Source organism: Rhineura floridana, chromosome 1 (assembly GCF_030035675.1).
Source record: "Rhineura floridana isolate rRhiFlo1 chromosome 1, rRhiFlo1.hap2, whole genome shotgun sequence".
NCBI classification, from domain to species: domain Eukaryota; kingdom Metazoa; phylum Chordata; class Lepidosauria; order Squamata; family Rhineuridae; genus Rhineura; species Rhineura floridana.
This window is the reverse complement of record NC_084480.1, coordinates 196378774-196403152: the sequence shown is the minus strand read 5'-3', so window position 1 is coordinate 196403152 and position 24379 is coordinate 196378774.

The following is a 24379-nucleotide window of genomic DNA, read 5'->3' as shown; positions in this document are numbered from 1 at the left end:
CTCTCATTTTATAGCAGTTAACCCTAGTGAGGTGTCTGGTGCACAGTCTTATCATGTTTTGTTGGATGAGTTTCAGTCGGTTCAGTTCGAGGATGTGGACAAGGTGCTTGGACAGGTACATGCAACCACTTCGGTACTAGATCCTTGCCCCTCTTGGCTAATAAAAACTGGCAAGGAGGGAACAGTTGGCTGGGCCAGGGAAGTGATAAATGCCTCCTTGCGAGAGGGAGTGGTCCCTGGCTGTCTGAGCAGCAGTGAGACCTCTCCTGAAAAAGCCTTCCCTGGACCCAGAGGATTTCAGCAGCTACAGACCAGTGGCAAATGTTCCATATCTCGGCAAGATCTTGGAACGAGTGGTTGCTGACCAGCTCCAGGTGCTATTGGATGAAACCGATTATCTATATCCATTTCAATCGGGTTTCAGGCCCGGTTTTGGCACTGAGACGGCCTTGGTCGCCCTGTATGATGATCTATGTCAGGAGAGAGACAGAGGGAGTGTAACTGTTGATTCTCCTTGATCTCTCAGCGGCTTTTGATACCATCGACCATGGTATCCTTCTGGAGAGGCTTGCGGAGTTGGGAGTTGGAGGCACTGCGTGGCAGTGGTTCCGCTCCTACTTGGCAGGCCGTCTCCAGAAGATAGTGCTTGGGGAACATTGCTCGACACCGTGGGTACTCCAATGTGGGGTCCCGCAGGGTTCGGTTTTGTCTCCCATGCTTTTTAACATCTATATGAAGCCGTTGGGTGCGGTCATCAGGAGTTTTGGAGTGCTTTGTCACCAGTACGCTGATGACACGCAGCTCTACTTCTCCTTTTCATCTTCCTCAGGTGAAGTGGTCAATGTGCTGAACCGTTGCCTGGACGCGACAATGGACTGGATGAGAACTAACAAACTGAGACTCAATCCTGATAAGACTGAGATGCTGTTGGTGGATGGTTTTTCCAATCAGATGGTGGATACATATCCTGTCCTGGATGGGGTTACACTCCCCCTAAAGGAGAGGTTCATAGTCTGGGAGTCGTTCTAGACTCTTCCCTGTCACTTGAGGCTCATGTAGCCTCGGTGGCACGGAATGCGTTCTACCAACTTCGATTGGTAGCCCAGCTACGTCCCTACCTGAGTAAGGAGGATCTTACATCAGTAATACATGCTCTGGTAACCTCACGTTTGGATTACTGTAATGCGCTCTACATAGGGCTACCTCTGAAGACGGTTCGGAAGCTACAGCTGGTGCAAAATGCGGCGGCCAGACTGCTAACAAGGACAAAGCGGTCTGACCATATAACACCTGTTTTGGCCCGCTTGCACTGGCTTCCAATATGCTTCCGGGCAAATTCAAAGTGTTGGTATTAACCTATAAAGCCTTATATGGCGCGGGACCTCAATATCTGTCGGAGCGCCTCTCCCGCTATGAACCGGCTCGTACACTACGGTCTGCTACGAAGGCCCTTCTCCGGGTCCCGACTCATAGGGAGGCCCGGAGGGCAGTGACATGATCAAGGGCCTTCTCAGTGGTGGCCCCCAAACTATGGAATAGTCTCCCCGAGGAGGTTCGCCTGGCGCCGACACTGTCATCCTTTCGGCGCCAGGTTAAAACCTTTCTCTACTCTGAGGCATTTTAATTTTTTGTTAATGATTGTAATGTTTGTAATTTGATTTTAGCCTTTGCTGTTTTTAGATTGTGAAATTTGATTTTAGACTGATGTTTTTGTATTATATTGTATTTTATTGTATCTATGTTCACCGCCCAGAGAGCTGTTGCTAGTCGGGCGGTATATAAGTTTTAAAAATAAATAAATAATAAATAAATCAATGCAAAGGACATCAGAGTGACAAACATGGAGCCAGACATTGTATGCTTGGGTTGCCAAGCTGGAAATGGGCACTAAACAATAGTTCTGAGTTAGAGCTGAAAGGAATTGCATTTTACAAATGTGTGTATACTCAAAATTCAACTGCATACTTCTTGAGAACTTGATCTTTGGACAAACTGAGCTTTTGGCAACATTTGGTGCCAACTTAATTGTTAGCGTTGCTCAGTTCCTATTCTTTTGGGCAAAATACATAAATCTATTCCACCACCTTGCCCTTAGTGGTATAGTAAACAGCATGTAATTGCAAGGAATCAAGTTCAATTTTGAAGTGTGTGTGTGGGAGAACCATGTTCATAGGTGGGCAGAATTATCTTGACATAACAAAGTACTTCTGCTGAAGTGCACAACACAAAGATAAATGAGTGGGATGAAGAATGATTGACAAGGACAATGCTGTACTACAGAACAATGTAGTATCCCTGAAGAGATACACATTAGATCCAAATGTGAAAAGATAAAGAGTTGAATACTATCTAGCAAGGACACCATTAACACATTAAGAGATACGTAAGTAAGTGAGTCTACGCTATTGCTCATAAATTAACTCATATTATTTTGTTGATATTGCATAGCAAGGATGGGGAACCTGTAGGCCTCCACATACTGCTGGACAACAACTCCTGTCATCTCTGACCATTGGCCATGTTGGAGTCGATGGAATCCAACAACCTCAGGAGGACAACAGGATTCTCATCCTTCCTCTGCAGAAACAGCTTGTTTATTAATTTAACCCCATCCTTCATCATAGGGTCCCAGTTTGGGTTACAATAATATACTATAGAGTTATAAAAAATATATAAAACAGTAACATTATAAAACAAGTTCATTCTAAATGGAACAGAACAGTTTGGTCAATTCTAGACAGTCCCAAAATGGGGAAATGAGTTTTGGGGGATGGAGAGATCCAAGGAATAGGCAACATGTTTTGGGGATGACATATACCTTTCCATTCATAAAAAAGTAGTGTATTCTGGCTCATAAATACACTCTCCCTTTGTCAGGCCCAGGATGCGACTCAGGAACCAGACCAGAGGTTGTAGTTAATTCGTGTTTTATTAGAGTAATGTCCAACAAAGACTGCGCTTTCTCATGAAGCAATACAGGGATACAGGTCCTGCGACATTGGGAGAAAGTTGACAGAGCAAGGGGCTGCTTCCCGCCTGTTCTTTAAGAAGGGGCTAAACGGGCGCGCAACCTTTCGCTCCTCCTTAACTCCCCCTCAGGTACTGCCCGCCTTCCCCCCCTTCTCTCCTGTCTTTTCAACCGTCTGCGTGTGTGTGGTGAGGGGGGAGGCATCACCTCCTCCTCTTCTGAAGTGTCCGATTCCCCTATGGGTGATAAAGGAGGAGCTGAGGGTAAACCATCTCTCCGCCTTTCTGCTGTGATCAGCCCTCCCTCTTGCTCTGAGCCGCGGAGAAGGGAGGGCCTGGGAATGTCTGGGGGGGATTCTAAAACTTCAAGGCTCTCAGGCTCCCCGTTGCTAGGCGACCCTATCTCTGGCATGTCCTCTGTTTCGGCTTCGCTCCACAGAGGGTAAGTTCCTCCCTCCTCCCTCTGCCAGCCATTTGAATCCTCTTCTGACAACCCCCCAGGAGCCCAGCTCATCCTCCCGACACCCTTGCAGTCCACTATCCTCCCACTCGCCAAGTTGGTGGTAGCAGCACTGGGTTCTGACTAAATATGGGGAAGAAATTTGATTCAGTTTGCATTTAATTTATCACACTTTCTGAAACAATATGAGGACTGAAACACAGCCATCCTTCAAAATTCACACTTGCCTGAATTTTGCAATGTAGTTCTCCAACCATGCAAAGTTTACAAAAATTCATACATTAAGGAAAGGGGCACACAAAATGAATATACTGGTGAAAATAACATTCAAAAATGCATTATATTAGTACAAATAGCTTGCAAAAATGTGCAGATCAGTCAAAACTGCATACAAAAATATATTAGGAGAAATTCACACTAAAATACGGAAGAATTTTCATGAGGTTTTTTTCAATGCAAATTTGTTGCAGAAACATAAAGAACTGTATTAAAGATTAGAAAAATGAGAAATTGAGAACCAAAACTGACAGATCATTCCATCCTTACTCTTGACCCAGTGCCACTACTATCAGGTTCTGGCAGGGGCGGGGGAGATGGTGAATGTCAGATGGCTCTCCGGGGAGGAGAGAGAAAAAGACAGAGAACACACTTTTAATGAAGAACCAGCTATGCTAGTTTAAAGGACAAGGCAATATAAATGGCATGTCCCCTGCCCTGCCTCAGGTTTTACCACCCCAAATACGGATCAAAACATGGAAGGCCATCTCTCTAGTCTCCTTTCTTTTTTTCCATCAGGCAAAGATTTCTAATTCAAACTTTCTAGTTTCATGATGGATGAAGGCCTAGGAGTTAAGCAGAAACCAAGTCCAGTTAACACAAAGAAAGGAGGCAAGCACAGATTACACATATATTTCCATTCTTCCTGGCTATATTGCATGATAGGTTGCATATATGAATGAACCGTGAGTGATCTAGCATGAGTAGGGTTGCCAGGTTCAGGACCTGAGACTGATCCTATATCTTTAGGAGAAGAGAATGTCAGTCAAGTACTTCTTGCAACAGTGTAATGGGAAAAACCACAAGGTGGAATTCTCCCTTCCCCCTGCACACCTTTTAAAGATACAGAAGACCTCTTGGTTGGCAGGCCCACCTTGTGGTTTTTCCCAATACAGTGTTTCAAGAACACCTGCACTTGGCTGACTTTCTCTTCTCCTAAAGATACAGGATCAGTCTCAGGCCCTGAACCTGACAACCCTAAGCATGAGAGAGAGATATCTTTTTATATCAAAATGCATGACATACATTTGATTTCCAGACATCAAGAGTTGGATAAATCATGCTGAGAGAACAAGTGATGTATTTATGCCCCCAATACTAAAAGTTCTTAAATTCAATTATATTTAAAATACAATAAAAAGGCAAGACTTACTATGAGTATAATAATAAAAAAGTGAATATAAGTTTGCCTCAGCCCTGAAATGATTGTCAAAGGACCTGGATGGTAAATCCCTGACAGGCCAGGGCTATCTCACTAGGCTGTTGCAGATGTGTCTTACAGGTTTGCTCTGGTGGCACTGGGGGAGCAAGGATGCTACAAGCCTCAGAGATGTGCTGGCCCCACACTTGGTTCCAAAAATATTTATATTAGGAAGCAGGAACATAGGAAACTGCTTTATCCTGAGTCAGACCACCAGTCCATCTAGCTCAGTAATGACTACAATGAACAGCAGCACCTCTCCAAAGGTTTCAGACAAGAGTCTTTTCCAGCCCCACCTAGAGTGCCAGAAATTGAAGATGGGATATTTTGCATACAAAACATGTGTGTTACCGTGTTTCTTTCCTTTCTAACATAATACCTTCTCTAAGATGATATCACCACTACTAGTGAAAAACACTGCATTTCCAATTCAAATTCACTAGGCCTGAGCCCTGCAAATCCGTGCTAAAATTCATTACTAAGAAAAGATTAGGATGGAGAGAAGAAATTGTGACCGGCAGAAAAATAATTTAGATTTAAGAAACTTGCAAGGGAAGATGAAGTTAAATAGACTTACCCCAGTTAATCACTTAACCATGCTAAAGAAAGAAAGGCAACGAGAATAGAAAACAAAAACAAGTACAGCTTCATCTAGGGATGGGTGAATATGTCAGTTCTGGTTTATCTGAGGTTCTCATCTTTCCAGTCTTCAGTTCAGTTCTCCACATTTCCCCATCAGTTTGCAATTTAAAAACAAAAACACTTCATACAAATATTTGTCAGTATTTTAGTGCAGATCTCTCCTACTATACACACTTTTCCTATGCTTTCCATGTTATGGGTGCCACCTAGCACTTGTTCTGCTCTTGTAAAAAATCAAACCTTTAGTGTGGCAGCACCTAAGCTTTGGAACTCCCCATGAAGCACAACCTGACCTGGGGGTTGCAGTTAGTGCAGAGTGCTGTGGCATAACTGCTGACATGCAATTTTAGTGAAGTTTCCTATAGTAAATCATTCTCTTTTGCTTCTATTTCGGTGAATATGTGAAGTACAGCAACACTTTGCAACACTAAAAAAAAGCTCTAAAAACAATTGTGGAATAATGGCACTGACTGTTTCGCAGAATAGTTTCCAATGGACATCAGGAGTGCCTCAGTTTGCACAGGATAAAACAGTGGGAGGTGAAATATATTCTAGCAAACGTCTAGGTGTGCTCTATGTTTTTAATTGACCATGGCCACCTTTCCTTAAGTGAAGTGGTTTAAGCGTAGCAGGCTGAAAACATGCAGCTTGGGCAGGCCAAGTTTGTTTTTTTTCCCAACAGCTAGAGTCATTGCTTAAGTAGCAACATATTGTACTCAGTCTGATTATACATCAAACTGCAGTTTCAGATTCAACTGTTAATGCGCTCAATATAGAAATAGAGTATAACCTCCTGTTTGAAACAAAAAAGGCTATCTTCACAATCATATGACATTGAGCAATAAAAAGGCTTTGAAATTAATAAAACAAATTTGACACAGATTTCTAGGATGAATAGTGAGAGAAATATAATTTTCTAAGTTAGATGTTCTGTAGAAACAGTAGTAACACAGAAAAGAAGCAAAGTAAGAAGAACACCAACATCTCAGTTAGAACTAGGTTGTAGTTACCTCTCACACTGGTATCAACAATACTAGTGACAACAGAAATGTATGGGAAACATTCATGTGTTCCAGGCTATCAACATGACCATAGTGTCCATCTTGCCATCAATTGATTTATGTCCCACTCTTCTTTTCAAAAGCTTAGTGCCATTGTACATAATAATGGGTTGTATTCTATTCAGAAAGTAGATCTAATGAAATTAATGCATCTAAATGGGCCATGTCATTAATTTCAATGGGTCTACAGTATAACTAAAGTTGGATACAACCCAATAATAATAACTACATAGCATTCATATGCCACAATGTGGGGTTACCAGGCAGGTTCTGATCAGATCCATATCTCCTTGACTTCAATAAACTAAGTGTTCCTAGACAACTCAATTTAATAGATGTTATCAATGAAGCAGTAGAGAAGCAGCTTTGGGTAGCAGCAGCCACACCACAAAGGCTACCACTATATTAATTGGGACTAGTGAAGAAAAGTCCTGCCTTGCTCTGTTTTTCAGTTTGTGCATTACAGTTCTGTGATACCTGTTTCAATTAGTACACAGCACAGCTCTCCAAAGACACTAATTTGGTACAACTAACCTATCATTTATACAGAATTGATACAGTGGGGTCCCCCCTACATCTTATTGGAGTAAAAGACCTGTGCTCTCCAGCAAGGCAAGATATAATCACATAATCTTTTGGTTCTGCTGATAATAGGAAGGAAAACAAATCTTGCTGATATTTTAATCTCTGGTCATTTCACAGTTTTTTCAGCAGTCAAATACAAAGCCAAGGACACTTAACAGGCTATTGTAAGGGCAGGCAACTGGCTTGTTTAGGGAAAGAAATGAAGGAAGCCACCTTTTTTTGTCTTCAGCAACACCTTTGGCCATATATTCTGACATAGCTTTCTATTTCATCCCATGATGAAAAAACATTTTGCAAATTATAACAGAGATGCAGACCTTCCACCATAGAATTCATCATTAACCTATGAAAGGTAAGCAACTTGGAAGAATTTATTGTGCAAGCACTGACTGTTAGCAAGACAGACATCTAAGTTACAAATGCCTGTGTGTAGGTGTTCTGATGTTTGTTCCAATTTATTTGCAACTTGCAAACATCATGTGGAAGACAGAAAAAAGCAATTTCACCTTAATAGGTTACCTGTGTCCCATACTTTTTACTTTGGAATAATTAATCAGTCTGGGAATCCTTTGCTGACTGAACTACTGTCACAGGCTCTTAATGAAAATATACCAGCAATATGATTCAAGCAATGCAATCTTTATTGGACAGTGAACACTATTTAACACAATCAGTTGCTTTTCTGAATTAATCAGTCATGCCACTATGGAGTGAGCATATCAGATCAAATCTTAAACCACAACCACAATGCTGCTTCTAAGTTTCTAAAGTCCCAACTTTTCAATTAAGAACTTGTAGTATCCCAGTTTTCAATTTATTCTCATTAGGATACATACATTGTAACAAACAAACTTGGTGTATTGCTTGTTCAACCCTTATCCCCATAAGCAATCTATTCGAGCTTGCAGAATTCTCTACAGCTGGATGTTTTTCATTTGAACCCACACCATATTTTAATGCACTTAAGGTTATCACACTTAAGGTTATTGAGAGATAGTTTACAAAGTTATGGCCACCACAAGTCAATTCACATGGTGTGGTTGAAATATGATGAAATAAGTAGGACAGCTGTGCAAATAAACTTTTTTTTTTAATTGCTTACCTCCTAATATAGCCATGTCAGTCATGTGTAGCCTGGCCTAAAAGGTGCAACTTTTTAAAGCATCTCTTCCTAGGGACCTGTAGGCATTTGCCACAGGTAATCAAGGAAGTGGCTATTTGCAGGGTTGATGTAGGGACATTGTTTCTTAAACTACGGAGGTTATATATAGGTTATGCTCTTCCATTTTTAATCCTTGCAGTTGTACGGCTAACCCTTCTATTTTTTGTTTTGTTGTAGCCACAATATATCACTGAACAGCAGTTATTGGCACCCTAACACAAAAGATGTAGGTTCAGAGATTCTGCTTCAATATTTACTTGAAATGCAAGTCTATGGGCATTTTAAAACACAGAAGTAACCTTAATGAGAATGCTATTATGGGCAAGACAGTCCATCTTTTCACAAACCAACATCAGCAACAACGTATTTGGTTGTGCCTGATCTATTCCTGTGTATAGAAGCACAGACAGCTTAAACCCTGAACAACACTTCCAATAACAAATGTCTAGTCAGTTCTGATACTTCTTGGAGCAGAAATTCATAACATGAATGTAATAGGTGTTACAGAAAGGACTTGCCTAGAGAACAGCCATCTTGGTTGCCCAATAGGAACTCTGTGTTGGGAATTGTGGCTTAAACAGCTGCTTCCTATTTACATTTACCTTGGAGTAAATCTCATAACTCGATGGACTTCTGTGTAAACCCACATACACATTGGGCTGTGTAGCTTATTTTTGCATCCTTTATTCATTCATGCCACAACTGTAACCTAAAATCTATTATGATGCTAAACAGGATTTGTTTTCTATGAAGGTCAGCTAAACTATTTAGGGATTCACACAATGTCTGAGTTGAGAACAAAATAATTAACAATGACATGTCTCTACTCTTGTCAATGTAATTGTAGTATAAGCTACAATCTCCACTTATGAAACTAATTGCATTAAGTTAATGAACCTGCTTACGTTAAACTGTTTGAAAATTTGAGAATCCTGTATATTTGATTCTTTATCACAATTTCAGTGGTATTAGGGTTGCCAGGTTCTTGGCCTGAGACTGATCCTGTATCTTCAGGAGAAGAGAAGGTCAGCCGAGTGCAGGTGTTCTTGCAACTCTGTAATGGGAAAAACCACAAGGTGGAATTCTCCCTCCCCCTTCCATAACTTTTAAAGATACAGAAGACCTCTTGGGTGCCAGGCCCGGCCTCCAAGAGGTTTTCTGTATCTTTAAAAGTTGTGGAGGGGGAAGGGAGAATTCCACCTTGTGGTTTTTCCCATTACAGAGTTGCAAGAACACCTGCACTCGGCTGACCTTCTCTTCTCTTCTCCGAAAGATACAGGATCAGTCTCAGGCCATGGACTTGGCAACCCTAGTGGTAGTATATGAGCAGCATTTAGTTCAAACTGATATTTATAAAACATTATACTCACTCAAGAACGATTCTGAGTCACTGTGTTGCAGGCCTTTGTTCTTCATATTCAGTAGGGCTCCAACATACAGATTAAAAATGGCTGCTGCAAAGCTGTCCTCCCTGAGTTCTCCCAGCTCCAAGCAGGCCCTCTGTTAGCTCAATGAAAGTACTTTTCAAGAGAAAGTGTTCCTTCTAAGGTGTGTGAGTCCCTTTTATGAACAAAATACACCCAAAATAATGGGACAGAAATCTGGGGGGAATAAATGCAAACACCCCAGCACAAATCTCTAGGCAACTGGGGGAAGGTGTAGTATTCTGAGTAGTTTACATGTGTTGCCACCTAGTAGTCAAAGGGTAGATGTATTGCTATAGCAAAGGGAGACTGAGCATGCTCCAGTTTGCTGGCTGGAACTGTTCCTAAGATGGCTGCCAGGCAAAGGCCTTGATGAAAACAGAATATAATTAACACAGTAATCTGTTAGCATTCTTGGTGTGGTCTCCATAGATTACAGAAAGGATTCTCATGCTCTGGAGACCTCTTTGTAGTGGGAGTGCGGGGAATCATTTTTTGCCAGAATTTAAGAACACTGGTGTACAGGGTTGCCAGGTTCCTGGCCTGAGACTGATCCTGTATCTTTAGGAGAAGAGAAAGTCAGCCAAGTGCAGGTGTTCTTGCAACACTGTAATGAGAAAAACCACAAGGTGGAATTCTCCCATCCCCCTGCAGAACTTTTAAAGATACAGAAGATCTCTGGGAGGCCAAGCCTGGCAACCAAGAGGTCTTCTGTATCTTTAAAAGGTGTGCAGGGGGAAGGGAGAATTCCACCTTGTGGTTTTTCTCATTACAGTGCTGCAAGAACATTTGCACTTAGCTGACTTTCTCTTCTCCTAAAGATATAGCATCAGACTCAGGCCAGGAACCTGGCAACCCTACTGCTGTATCACTAACAATTTTGCCAGGTCATTTCAGGGGGGACTCAGCCCACCCAAGCTTAGTCTTAGGGGGGCTTGAGCCCCCCCCCCTGTTCCAGGGTCCATGCCAGCATCTCCAGGTAGGGATGAGAGAGGCACATGCCTGAAACCCTGGAAAGTGTTGTCAGTCAGTGTAGATAATACTGAGCTAGATGAACCAATCCCCCTTTAGGATGCACACCTTAACATGGTGAGGGGGTTTGAGAGTGTTGAAGAAGCTGAGAGCAATGCCGTCAGGAGTCTAGACCATGAGGCTAGACTCCTAGAAGGGGCACCCATGGCAGAATGGTCAAAGCTGAGACACCAGACTAAGATGCATCCAAACTCAGAGGAAGGCAATGGTAAACCACCTCTGAATACCTCTTAACATGAAAACCCTATGAACAGAGTATCCAAAATGCAACACGAGATAGTGCTGGAAGATGAGACCCCCAGGTCAGAAGGCACTCACTGAGCTACTGGGGAAGAACAAAGGACAAGTATGTGTAGTGCTGTGACTAATGACGCAGCTGGGTCAAAGCCGAAAGGAAGCCCAGAGGCTGATGCGCACAGATGCAAAAGGAGAGTCTGGAGTTGTACAACGCACACAATAGGAACATGGAATGTGAGGAGCATGAACCAGGGAAAGTTAGAAATTGTCAAGCAGGAAATGGAGCGTATCAACATTACAATACTTGGCATGAGTGAATTAAAATGGACAGGAATGGGACATTTTCAATCAGGCAACTACAAAATATTTTATGTAGGAAATGAGAAATCGAGAAGAAATGGGGTTGCTTTAATAGTGAGAAGTGATGTAGCAAAAGCAATTAGGAGCTACAACACAAGGTCTGAGTGAGTGATATCAATGAGATTAAACAGGAAACCTATTAACATAACCATCATCCAAGTCTATGCTCCAACGTCAAACGCAGAAGAAGAATTGGAGAGATTTTATGCAGAAGTACAGGAGGAAATTGATCACACACCAAAATAAGATATGATGATAATCATGGGGGACTGGAATGCAAAAGTAGGGAACAGAGAAGAACTAGGAATTGTGGGGAAATGGGGCTTAGGAGACAGAAATGAATCAGGAGAAAGACTTATTGAATTCTGTGAAGCCTATGATTTGCTTCTTGCCAACACATTTTTTGAGCAACTGAAAAGACGACTGTACACATGGACATCACCAGATGGTCAATACAGGAATCAAACTGATTATATAACTGGAAACAGAAGATGGAGAAGTTCCATACTTTCTGCAAAAACAAGACCAGGAGCAGACTGCGGTACAGATCATGAACTGATCGTATCGAAAATCAGAGTAAAGCTAAAGAACAAGAACAACGCACTCATAATGCCAAAATACAATTTAAATAACATCCCAGCAGAGTATAAAGATCATATAAGGAACAGGTTTGAGGCTTTAAACTTAGTTGACAGAGAACCAGAAGAACTATGGACTGAAGTCAGGGACATTATCAGGGAAGAATGCCGAAAGACAATACCTCTAGTTAAAAAGAGAGAAAGACCTCAATGGATGACTGAAGAAACTCTTGAAATGGTTAGAAAAGGAAAGCAAAAGCAAAAGGAGATAGAAACACGGTCAGAACCCCAAATGCAACTATACAATGACTAGTACGTAGGGACAAAGAAAACTATTACAATAGTTATTGCATAGAAATAGAAAAGGAGAACAAAATGGGAAGAACAAGAGCCCTATTCCAAAAGATTAGAGAAATGAAAGGGAAATTTAAACCAAGAGTAGGGATGTTGAATAATCAACAGGGGAACACACTGACTGACTGAGATGAAATAAAAGGAAGATGGACGCAATACACTGAAGAACTCTATAAAAGAGATGTCAGGATGACAGATTCATTCACAGAGGAACATATAATGAAGAAACAAATCACCAGGAACAGATGCCATACTAATAGAGTTGCTACAAGCTACTGAGACTGAAGCTGTCCAAATTTTGACTAAAATCTGTCAAGAAATATGGAAAACTAAACAATGGCCCACAGACTGGAAGTGTTCAATATATATCCCACTTCCAAAGAAAGGGGATCCCAGAGAATGCAGTAATTATCGAACTACTGCCTTACTATCCCATTCAAGTAAAGTAATGCTCAAGATTCTACAACAAAGGCTCTTACTATATATGGAGCAAGAAATGCCAGACGTCCAAGCTGGATTTAGAAAGGGAAGAGGCACCAGAGATCATATCGTAAACATATGTTGGATAATGGAACGGAGCAAGGAATTTCAGAAGAAAATCACCCTGTGCTTTATTGATTACAGCAAAGCCTTTGACTGTGTAGATCATGGAAAACTATGGAATGCTTAAAAAGAAATGGGGGTGCCACAGCATCTGATTGTCCTGATGCGCAACCTATACTCTGCACAAGAGGCTACTGTAAGGACAGAATATGGAGAAACCTATTGGTTCCCCATCGGAAAGGGTGTGAGACGGGTGTATTTTATCACGCTATTTATTTAATTTATACGCAGAACATATCATACGGAAAGCAGGATTGGACCAAGATGAAGGAGGTGTGAAAATTGGAGGGAGAAATATCAATAATTTAAGATATGCAGACGATACTATACTCTTAGCAGAAACCAGTAATGATTTGAAACGAATGCTGATGAAAGTTAAAGAAGAAAGCAGAAAAGCAGGACTACAGCTGAACGTCAAAAAGACTAAAGTAATGACAACAGAGGATTTATGTAACTTTACAGTTGACAATGAGGACATTGAACTTGTCAAGGATTATCAATACCTCGGCACAGTCATTAACCAAAATGGAGACAATAGTCAAGAAATCAGAAGAAGGCTAGGACTGGGGAGGGCAGCTGTGAGAGAACTAGATAAGGTGCTCCAATGCAATGATGTATCACTGAACACCAAAGTCAGGATCATTCAGACCATGGTATTCCCAATTTCTATGTATGGATGTGAAAGTTGGACAGTGAAAAAGGTGGATAAGAGAAAAATCAACTCATTTGAAATGTGGTGTTAGAGGAGAGGTTTGCACATACCATGGACTGCAAAAAAGACAAATAATTGGGTGTTAGAACAAATTAAACCAGAACTATCACTAGAAGCTAAAATGATGAAACTGAGGTTATCATACTTTGGACACATCATGAGAAGACATAATTCACTAGAAAAGACAATAATGCTGGGAAAAACAGCAGGGAGTAGAAAAAGAGGAAGGCCAAACAAGAGATGGCTTGATTCCATAAAGGAAGCCACAGACCTGAACTTACAAGAACTGAACAGGGTGGTTCATGACAGATGCTCTTGTAGGTTGCTGATCCATAGGTTCGCCAGAAGTCGTAATCAACTTGAAGGCACACAACAACAACAACAACAGATGAACCAATGGTCTAAGTCAATATAAGTCAGCTTCCTAAACTGAATAGCTAACAGCTTATGCTCAGTTTTTTTTTTAAGGAGGGTATCACGCTACAGATTAGCCTAGAAAAGCTACATATTAATTTTTCATTTAATTTATTCCACCTACAACCAAACCTTGATGACCCCTAAAATGAGTCCCTAAGACTACCTATTCAGGTAGCTAATGAGAGGCTAGTGTGAGGTAAAGCAGCCTTTGATAATCACGGGCTTTCCCCCTACCTGACTCCTCAGATGTAAAAAGTGGCTTTGCTATTACCTAAAGTATGCACAAGTAAAGTTCACTAGACATACAGCATACTCCAGAAACCCAAATATAAACAGAAGTTGTGCTCCATACATAGCTTCTGAGATTCCATGCCATGTACATAAACTAGTAGAGTCAGGATATCAACCTTGAATAAGCTACCTGTGCTATTTCTCCTGAATTTGTAAATGTGTCCAGAATATTACATTCTATTGTTGTAACTGATATTTACAGAGAGCTCCATTTGAAAGCACCTACAGATCTTAGACAGAAGACAGGCAGTACATGAATTCTAGATCAGCTTTTACGGAAAAATCTGTTTACTGAGCTTGCCTTTTCAGTTCTTGTTGAATTTAGCAAACAATGCCCTGTCTACCACGATGTATCTGATGCTACTGAAAAGCTATGTTTGATAGCAGCTTCATTTATGGTGGTCTCTGTGTCCAAAGCCTCATGCTTTTTTGGGAAGTTTCAGATTATTCATACATGTGATATAAGTGATACTCTTTTTTTGGCATGTGGGCAGATTTCTGCCAAAGCAATGCACTTTAACACCATTATGTGATAAAAAACCATTCAAGTTTTTGCTTTTTGAGCCTTAGTGTCCATTGGAGGTCACTGATTCATAGGGTCACCATAAGTCGTAATAGACTTGAAGGCACATAACAACAACAGCAATAACAAGCTACAACCAGGCACACACAAACACTCCTGATATTTATTTGTTTTACTACATTTGTACTACTTTTGCAATATTTATTATTTATTTATCACTTGATTTATATCCCGCCCTTCCTCCCAGCAGGAGCCCAGGGCAGCAATATGATGCAGTGATTAACAGACTAAGCTGTAAACCAGAAATTCCTGATCAAAATCTCCTGAAGGGTCACCCTTGCCCTCTGCTGCTTCTCTTCTTCCCTTTCTTGGGCTACAGATAAAGACAGGAGGATCAAACAACTTGTGTTTATCCATCTCTCACCCTTTCCAACTCTATGTGCCTGAAGAACACTCCTAGGAACTCTTCCTGACTCCAAGAAGGCTGGCCTCTCAATACTTGCTAGAAGGCTTTACAGGTACTCCTGTAAACCAAGGGCACATAAAGGGAAATAGGCCAGGTTTTCATGGCAAAAGTGCAGCACCTTTCAGTCACAGCAACTCCCTTGTTGTCCCAGCAGTTCAGTCCTACTGGGACAATTATGTCATTATTAGCCCTACCTGACAACGCATGAATGATTGAGGGGTCCACCAGGCATCTTCCTTCCCCTACCCAGGCTGGCCACGGTGACAAGGTGATGACAAGTCCCCAGAATCTTATTAGGTTGTTTTTGGCAAGCCACTTTTCCTCGTCTTCAGTCCCACCCCCATCTGCACTATGGGGACAATACTGATGTATTGTACAGTGTTTTAAGCGTTACTCGGATAATGTATATGAAGAGTCTCTGGAGACTCTAAAGCTATACGGAAAAGCTACAATCCAGTTTTCAGGATATCACTATTATCTTCCCAAGTTGCTACTTTCCCTTTACATTTGTTTCACTTAGATGGGCTTGACACAACTGACTGCTAGTTAAGAGATTTAGCCAAAGGTAACAATATGCAGATTTCTGTTTTGGAGCACATGTTCTTGTCAAAAACAGCCTGCAAGCAGGAGCCGTTTTCTTCAGCAGAAGTGCAAATACTGTGGGGGCGTGGCTTGCGGAGCTGCATAATGGCTGCCTAATCTCCCTGCTCTGCTTCCCCTTGGAGTAAAACAACCCCAGAACGGCACTAAAGACTCTAAATATTCCCACTGAAAACTCTGAAACCCCTCGGGGAATGATTCCGACCCCTCCTAGAAATAAAGAAGGAGATTTAACAGGCTATTTTAAGCCACTAGACAGACGGCCCAAGTGCAGCTAAGAAGCCTGCTGTGATGTCCCTGTATATAGATATTACTGTAAATATGGTAAGTGCAGGTTTATTAAAGTATATATGGTAAGTGGACTGAGTGAGAGGGGGGAGTACATGGGCTAGAATGCTGGAGAATGCTGTATGATGATTGGCTGAGCATTTGAGTGGCTGAAGGTATAAATGAGAGTATGAGGGGTTGTTGTTTTGGGTTGTGAGGAGTTGAGGGAGTTGTGGGTTGGATTGCATTAGGCTGGTATTGAGGCAGATTATATATGACTAGAAACATAAAGAGTAATGCAATATATGAAACCATATGCTTGTCAAATATACCTTAAGTAATCTTGTTATTTCCTGGTTTTTATAAATAAATATTTTCTTGGTTTACCAAAAGCCTGATCCTTGGCTGGGGCTTTCACAGACCAGAAGGGTGGGCAGGGTATTTACCAAGGTAGAGAAACAATATCAAATGGTGGCAGCGGTGAAGAGAGAGTGTAACATCATCAAGTATCCAGAGCAACCCAGGGCTGTATGCTTTATAGACACAAAGATACAGGGGGGTTGTGGCCTGCAAGTGCACCCAGACACAAAGTAACAATAAGCCAGAAGGAGACTAAGGCAAAGTCTCAAGGTAATATTGTGAAATAGGGAGTGGCTGGTGGTGCTGCCTAGCAGTGGGATCTTGCGAGATCTGTGCTAGAGCCGGTGAGAGAACAAATAAAAACCAGGATCCTGACTGGTGGTGACCAGAGCTGGGGCACACAAGGTGGGATCCTGACACCTGCGTTAGACAATATGGCTCGAGGCCAATCGAGGATGACTAAGATGATGCCTCAAGAGGTAGGAGCTAATGCCTCACTGTCAAAAGAAGACTTGATAGCTCAATTAAAATTCTTTAAAACAGATATGGAAGATAGCTGGAATGTTGCCCTGAAGCCTTTACAAGATAAAATTGAGGCATATGGTGAGCGACTTGATAACATAGCAGCCTCAGCATCAGAGGCTTTAGATTTGGGCCTAACAAATGCAGAGGACGTTTCAATTCTAAAGCAGGAAAATCAAATCATCAAAAATAACCTAGAGGAATTACAAAATCGCACACGTCACTCAAACGTTCATTTTAGAGGAATTAAAGAAGGAGTGGAGGAACACTCTCCCTTAATGGCATCATTTATTACTGCATGGTTGACTACCATCATCCCAGAATTTGAACTCATTCCTTAGGATTTGGAATGTGCACACAGGGCAATAGCAGCCAAGCCTTCGGGCAAAGCCCCCCCAAGGGATATCATAGTATGCTTTGCAAGGTACATCAAAAAAGAACTCATGCAAAAAGTAAGAAAAATGAAGGAACTTTTATGACAATAAAGCAGTCATGGTTTTACAAGATCTATGCCCAGAAACTTTGCAGAGACTCAGAGACTTTCGACCAATAACAACTGTTCTTCAAAAAGCAAACGTTAAATACTGCTGGGGCTTCCCATTCAGGCTGCTAGTAACACGTAACGGCCAACTTCTTTCGGCATCTACATTGAGAGAAGCTCGGGGTTTGCTCAAAGTATGTAACATAGAACATCCGGATATCGCAGAATTGGAAGAAACAACAGGACAACAAGGCTCCCTCACTGTTAGAGGAACGAGATGGGGGAAAAACACACACACACGGGGAACGCAGCATAAGCATGACACTCTGCAAGAGGAATCATCACATCCTCCACTTTTACAAAATCGCAGCTAAAGTCAACACTCTGTTCCTTATATGAATGACTCCTTGTATAAGGATGTGGCTTTCTTCATAGCTTCTACTTTCTCTTGGGAAGACAGAGATTGCAGGAACAAGAGATTATATAAAAAAGAGAGATAACTAACTATTTTCAGAGATATATGGTTTAGTGCTAAGGGGTCAGACTGAGGGTTCATGACGGAAATTTCTCATACCATGGACCTGAATCTAGTTTTATTGAATGATACTCTGGGGGGGGGCAGGGGGGGATAAGAAGATATTGACAGTATTGTTTTGATCTTCTTGTAGTCATTGCCCGGTAATATAGTGCTTATAGCACCTTGGGCCAAAAAGCTTGAGCCAGTCGGCACAAGCGCTAGCCAGACTACAGTAATCTGGGCTAGCCTTTGGACCCTCCTTTGGAAGGAAATTTGTTTAGTTAAGATTTTACTATTTTGAAGAAATGGCTATTAGCAAAGTTGGGGGGAAAAGGGCTAGGGGATGTTTGGGGGCAGGGCTGGGTACTTTGCTGCAGAGAGAAATATTTTTTCAGTCAATCAGTTGCATCGTTTTAGATGTGGTTAAACTGCAGATAATCTTTGATGAAAGCCCAGTAAGATGAACAATACAAAAGTAGTGACCCTGAATGTTAAGGGTTTAGGAAATATAATTAAAAGAAGGCACATACTTTCATATGTTAAGCAAATGCATCCTTCTGTTCTGGGACCCCGGAACAGTTTTCAAGGGCGGGGGGCTCAAGACTGGCAGGCAGGTTATGTCATGATGACCTACTTGCAGGTGCATTTTACATCTGCTTATTTAATGGGTTAAGTAAACAATAAATCTGTCATATGCTATCACTGTCACAATCATACATACATACATGAATAAAAAAGAGAAAAACATAAGTTTAATATGTTTTTTAATAATGCTTTTAACACTTTTTAAAGTTGCTTTTAAAATTGTTTTTAACGCTGTTTTGTTTTAATGTATTTTAAGATCTGTTTTTATGATGTTTTAAAGTGTTTTTAGTGCTTTGTTTGCCTCCTTGGGCACCTGCTGGCAGGAAGGGCAGGATACAAATTACATAATAAATAAAATAAATAATAAGTAGTAATTGCTCAAAGTAAAAATTACAGAATGCTTATGGATAATGGAATACCCTTTGTAAGTTCTAACTAATCTGTTTATGCTTCAGAGATGGAAAAGAAGAAAGCAAGATCTTTTGTACAACGTTAGGAACTTTCCATTTATTACTGGAACTTCACATAACATCTTTAAAATAAAGATGTATAAAGATCTTAAAATAAATTAAAAGTACAATAAATTAAAATAAAAAAGATCTTAGAATAAATTTTAAATTAAAGGATAAAATAAAAAGATCTTAAAATATGTAATAAATAAAATAAAGATTTTAAAATAAATAGTATAGCTGTGTTCCTTGTATTCTATTATTTATAACATGGATATCATAACAGGCATGTATTATACTTAATAACAAACCCTAAAGATAGTTTCAGAAGGGTGGTCATGATCTTCTGAGATATGAAAACACAAACAAGGAGTCTGTTGCATCTTAAATAAATTTGTGAGTTTTTAAGGTGCCATAGATGCCTTGTTTGTGTTTTAATAAACCATAAACATTACTGTGGCACACTTAAGCCAAAGGTGGCTTGGCGTTCAGCAGTTCTAGTGATGAATTCATTCATAATATTTTCCAAAGGAATTTGGCCAGTTCTTTGCTTGTGCACATGAAGAAGGAGCAGATGTGTAAGGCACTACTGTTTCATGTGATTACACAGGTATGTCTTTACCCTCCTCAGAGCACTGAAATAATGTTCTCCTGATGCTGCTGATGCAGGTATGGTGTGTAAGAGCTGTACCAGCATGACAACTTGGTCTAAGAGATTTCGGACTGTCTGAGGCTGTTGTCTCAATGATTGTGAGATACCTTCAATAGTCTTTACTTCAGCAGTTGGAACGACTGTTGGGAGGAGTAACAGCTGTGCCAGAAGCCTGTTCAAATCAAAGTCACAGCTGTGAACTCCAAGGGCCTCTCTGAGCTCTTCTGTGCTGCTGAAATGCCTTCCACATGCAGCAGTTACTAAAGGATTTTCCAGTTTCACTAGCTGGTCCATTCCAGGCTGACTGAACTGACGTTTGATTTCAGATGTTATGTGATTAATTACATCAAAGAAATCCTTCTGGAGAGTTTTCTTTGCATCCAGGACCACTGGTGGTGTTGGTGTCTTTGTATGCTCAAAACGTGCTGGTGGTTTTCTACCTCTTGAAATTTCAGGCATCTTCAAGCCCAGTTTCCCGGCAGCAATTTTTGTGTCTTTCCAAATTGTTTCAAATGCACTCTCTGATCTTAGGTTTGACAGGGTACAAATAAGCATTTCTGCTGCTTGTTTTGCCCCTGCTGCACTGTATTTTGTGCCTTCTGGGTTCTTGCAAGCTCTTCGCATGGCCTACACACTGCTATGGATGTACTGAGCCCAAATGCTGTTTCAAATTTACCAAGGATTTTGTACCAAATTCTTCCAAGCTATACAAGAAGTGGATTGGACTGTGAAAGACCAGCCCAAATGGTGTTTGCATTTTGACAAATTTGTAGGGCAGTCCAATATCTGGGAGAGGAGGTCAGGTCTCCTGCTCCCCTTGTGCATTCACTATAGCTGCCCAATTTCTGTGTTTTTTAAAGTTTGATTGAAATAGCTGTGGGCTATAGGTAGGTTCTTAAACTGCAAGGTTTTTTGCCTATTAGTGAATATAAAGTACAAGCTCTACTTATGAAACTAATTGCATTAAGTTAGTGAACCTGCTTATGTTAAACTGTTTGAAAATTTGAGAATCCTGTGTATTTGATTCTTTATCACAATCTCAGCTGTAGTATATGAGCAGCATTTAGTTCAAACTGATGTTTGTAAAACATTATACTCACTCAAGAATGATTCTGAGTCACTGTGTTGAAGACCTTTGTTCTTAATCTTCAGTAGGACTCCAACATACAGATTAAAAATGGCTGCTGCAAAGCTCTCCTCCCTGTGTTCTCCCAGCTCCAAGAAGCAGTCCCTCTGTTAGCTCAATTAAAATACTTTTAAAGAGAAAGTGATCCTTTCTAAGGTGTGTGAGCCCCTTTTATGAACAAAATACACCCAAAATAATGGGACAAATCCTGGGGGGAAGAAATGCAAATATCTCAGAACAGAATTCTAGGCAACTGGGGGAAGGTGTAGTATTCTGAGTAGTTTAAGTATGTTGCGACCTAGCGGCCAAAAGGCAGATGTATTGCTATAGCAAAGGGAGACTGAACATGCTCCAATTTGCTGGCTGGAACTGTTTCTAAAATGGCTGCCAGGCAAAGATCTTGATGAAAACAGAACATGATTAACACAGTAATCTGTTAGCATTCCTGGTGTAGTCTCCATAGATTACAGAAGGGATTCTCATGCTCTGACGGCCTCTTTGTAGTGGCAGTGCAAGAAACCATTTTTTTCCAGAACTTAAGAACACTGCTGTACCACTATCAATTTTGCCTGGTCATTTCAGGGGGGGCTCAGCTCACCCAACCTTAGTCTTAGGGGGAGCTCAAGCCCCCCTGCCCCCCCCTGTTCCGGGGTCCATGCTTCTGTTCTATTTCTACAAGAAATTCATAATCCCAAAAAATCAGAGACTCTATTGAAACATGCCTATTTTCGAAATCAATATTTAGCCAGAGGCACATCCAAAGCATGAGGTGTGGCAAAAAAATTTACATCTAATTTTCCTTTTAAAGTTAAAAAGATCCTAAGAGACCCTGAAGGTAGATTTATATTTGTAGCTGGGTTACTAGATGGAAAGGAGCTATGCACTTTTGGCTCTATATATGACCCTATTAAAGGACAAGAATTTTTTTTTTGCAAGTCTTTTCAAAAAGCTCTTCAAATTCAAATTAGGAAATATAATTTTGGGTGGCGATTTCAATATTAACTTGAAAGCCACCAACTCAGCAAAAAAAATTTAAAAAATTAAAACTGGACTGAAATCAAGCAATGCTCAAACAATGAGCCAAACCAAAATACAATTTTTATGCAGCTTACAAAGTTATAATTTGAAAGAAGTGTGGTCAGAATTATACCCGACTGATCATAGGCACACCTTTTTCTCATCAGTTTATAAAACTCATTCACGGCTAGATGGTATAGTGCTGTCAGACACTCTGCTTTCTCTTCTACAAAATGCTGATATAGGAGTAATAAGGATCACAGATCATGCCCCAGTATCAACCATATTGCAGCTTGCTCAGTCGAAAGCCACTATGCCTTCATGGCATTTTCACCCTTGGTTGCTTACCAGACAACCCTGAAAAGACAAAATCAGAGAAGCTCTAATAAATTATTTTAAAGAAAATGAAACTCCAGAAACTTCGATAGGCACACAATAGGAAGCAATGAAGGCAGTCATCAGGGGAATATGCATTAAGGAACTCTCAGAGGTTAAGAAATCAAATAGGGTGCATACTAGTATGCTAGAACAGGAAATTGCACTGCTACAGAACCAATATGGTCTCACAGGGTCACGACAGATATATAAGATACTTATATTAAAAAGAAATGAACTAGACTTGATTGAAACAAACAAAATTTTAATTGATATGCTATACACAAAGCAAAAATTCTTTGAACATAGCAGTAAGAGCTCAAGGTTATTAGCAAATTGACTAAAACGTAAACATAAAAAACGCACAATACATGTAATCCAAAAATCCCAAAGAGCATATTAAAGACAGAATTAGAGCAATTTCCAGGGGTTTCTGGCCTACAAGTTAATCTAACAAAATCGGAAGCAATGTGCTTCCACTTATCTCCAGAGACTCAGTGCCAATTCTCAGCTGCTCTGGGCATTCGTTTGAGCCCAAAGCAGCTATGATACCTGGGAGTGCAAGCACATAGAAACCTTAATAAACTATTTATGGTTAATTACAGACCAATTTGGTATGCATTAAAAGCTGATAGGAATAAGTGGGCTAAATTACAACTTTCACTATCAGCAAGGATCTCCGCAATAAAAGTGACATTTTTGCCTAAGTTAACCTTTTTACATCATGCACTTCCTGTTCACATCTCGGAAAAACAATTAAAGATTTGGCAAAAAGAAATCGAACAATTTATTTTTAATAAAAAATTACCCAGAATTAAAAAAACATTATTATACCGACAATCCAAAAAGGGGGTGGGTGGGGAATTCCACACTTAAAACACTATTTTGATGCCAAACAATTATATCATCTTATTTTTATAATATTGGATAATAAAACAAAAAGATGGGTTCAACTAGAAAATATTTTAGTGAAAGGTATTCCATTAGGGGTAATACTCTTCAGAAAACCCTCAAAAACTTTGTTACAACAATTAAAAGAAAATCCATTCACTAATACTTTACTACAAAGCTGGCAAAGATGGGGAAAATATCTTTTATCTAAGACATCATCTATGACACCACTCTTTTTTCACCCAGAATTTTATAATACCAATAGATACTTACCTTGGCAGCAGTGAAGGGGGTTTATCATCTTCGTGATTTTTATGTTAATGGTTCCCCAATAACACAGCAGGCCTTTACAACAGCACTGGAGGGACAGAAACTTCAATGGCTACACTGGAGACAGTTAGCAGACTTTATACACTGTCCCAACATTAAAGTAGTAGGAAGGACAAGTTTATCCCCCTTTGAAAATATTATATTGGCAGCAAGAGACAAAGATAGGGGTATTGTGTCAAAAAATTATCAACTTTTATTAGATAAAGTAGAAGAGAACATATCTGGATTAAAGAAAGTATGGGAAGGTGATTGGCGAGTAGAAGTTGAGGAGGAAGAATGGAAAAAGTTTTGAAATAAATCTCTGGTGAAAACCTCTTCCAACCAAATAAGAGAAACCGTGTTAAAAATAGCTCACAGATGGTATTTGACACCAATACATCTATCTTGAATTAATCGGATACACTCCCCCAGATTTTGGAGAGGATGTATAATGGCTGGAACTTATCACCACATGTGGTGGGAGTGTGCCTCAGTGCAAAAATTTTGGACTTTAATCTTTAATGAAATTGAAATAATCACCTCCAAACAAATAGACAGAACATCACAATTGGCAGTGCTGAATCTATTTGAAGGAGCAAACAAAGGTATAATCTACAAAACTCTATTAGGCCATTTACTGATGGCCGCCAGAATTACTATAGCTACTCATTGGAAAACATTACAAGCAGCTACAGTAGATTATTGGTACAGGAAAACATGGTATCTTGCTTTCATGGAAAAATAAACAATCAAATTGAGAGTATCCCCAGGTATCACCAAGAAAGACAATTTCTATGAAACTTGGTATCCATTTATAGTCTATGTAAATCAAAAAGAACATGGTAGAGAACCTCCACCACATTACACTCGAATCTGG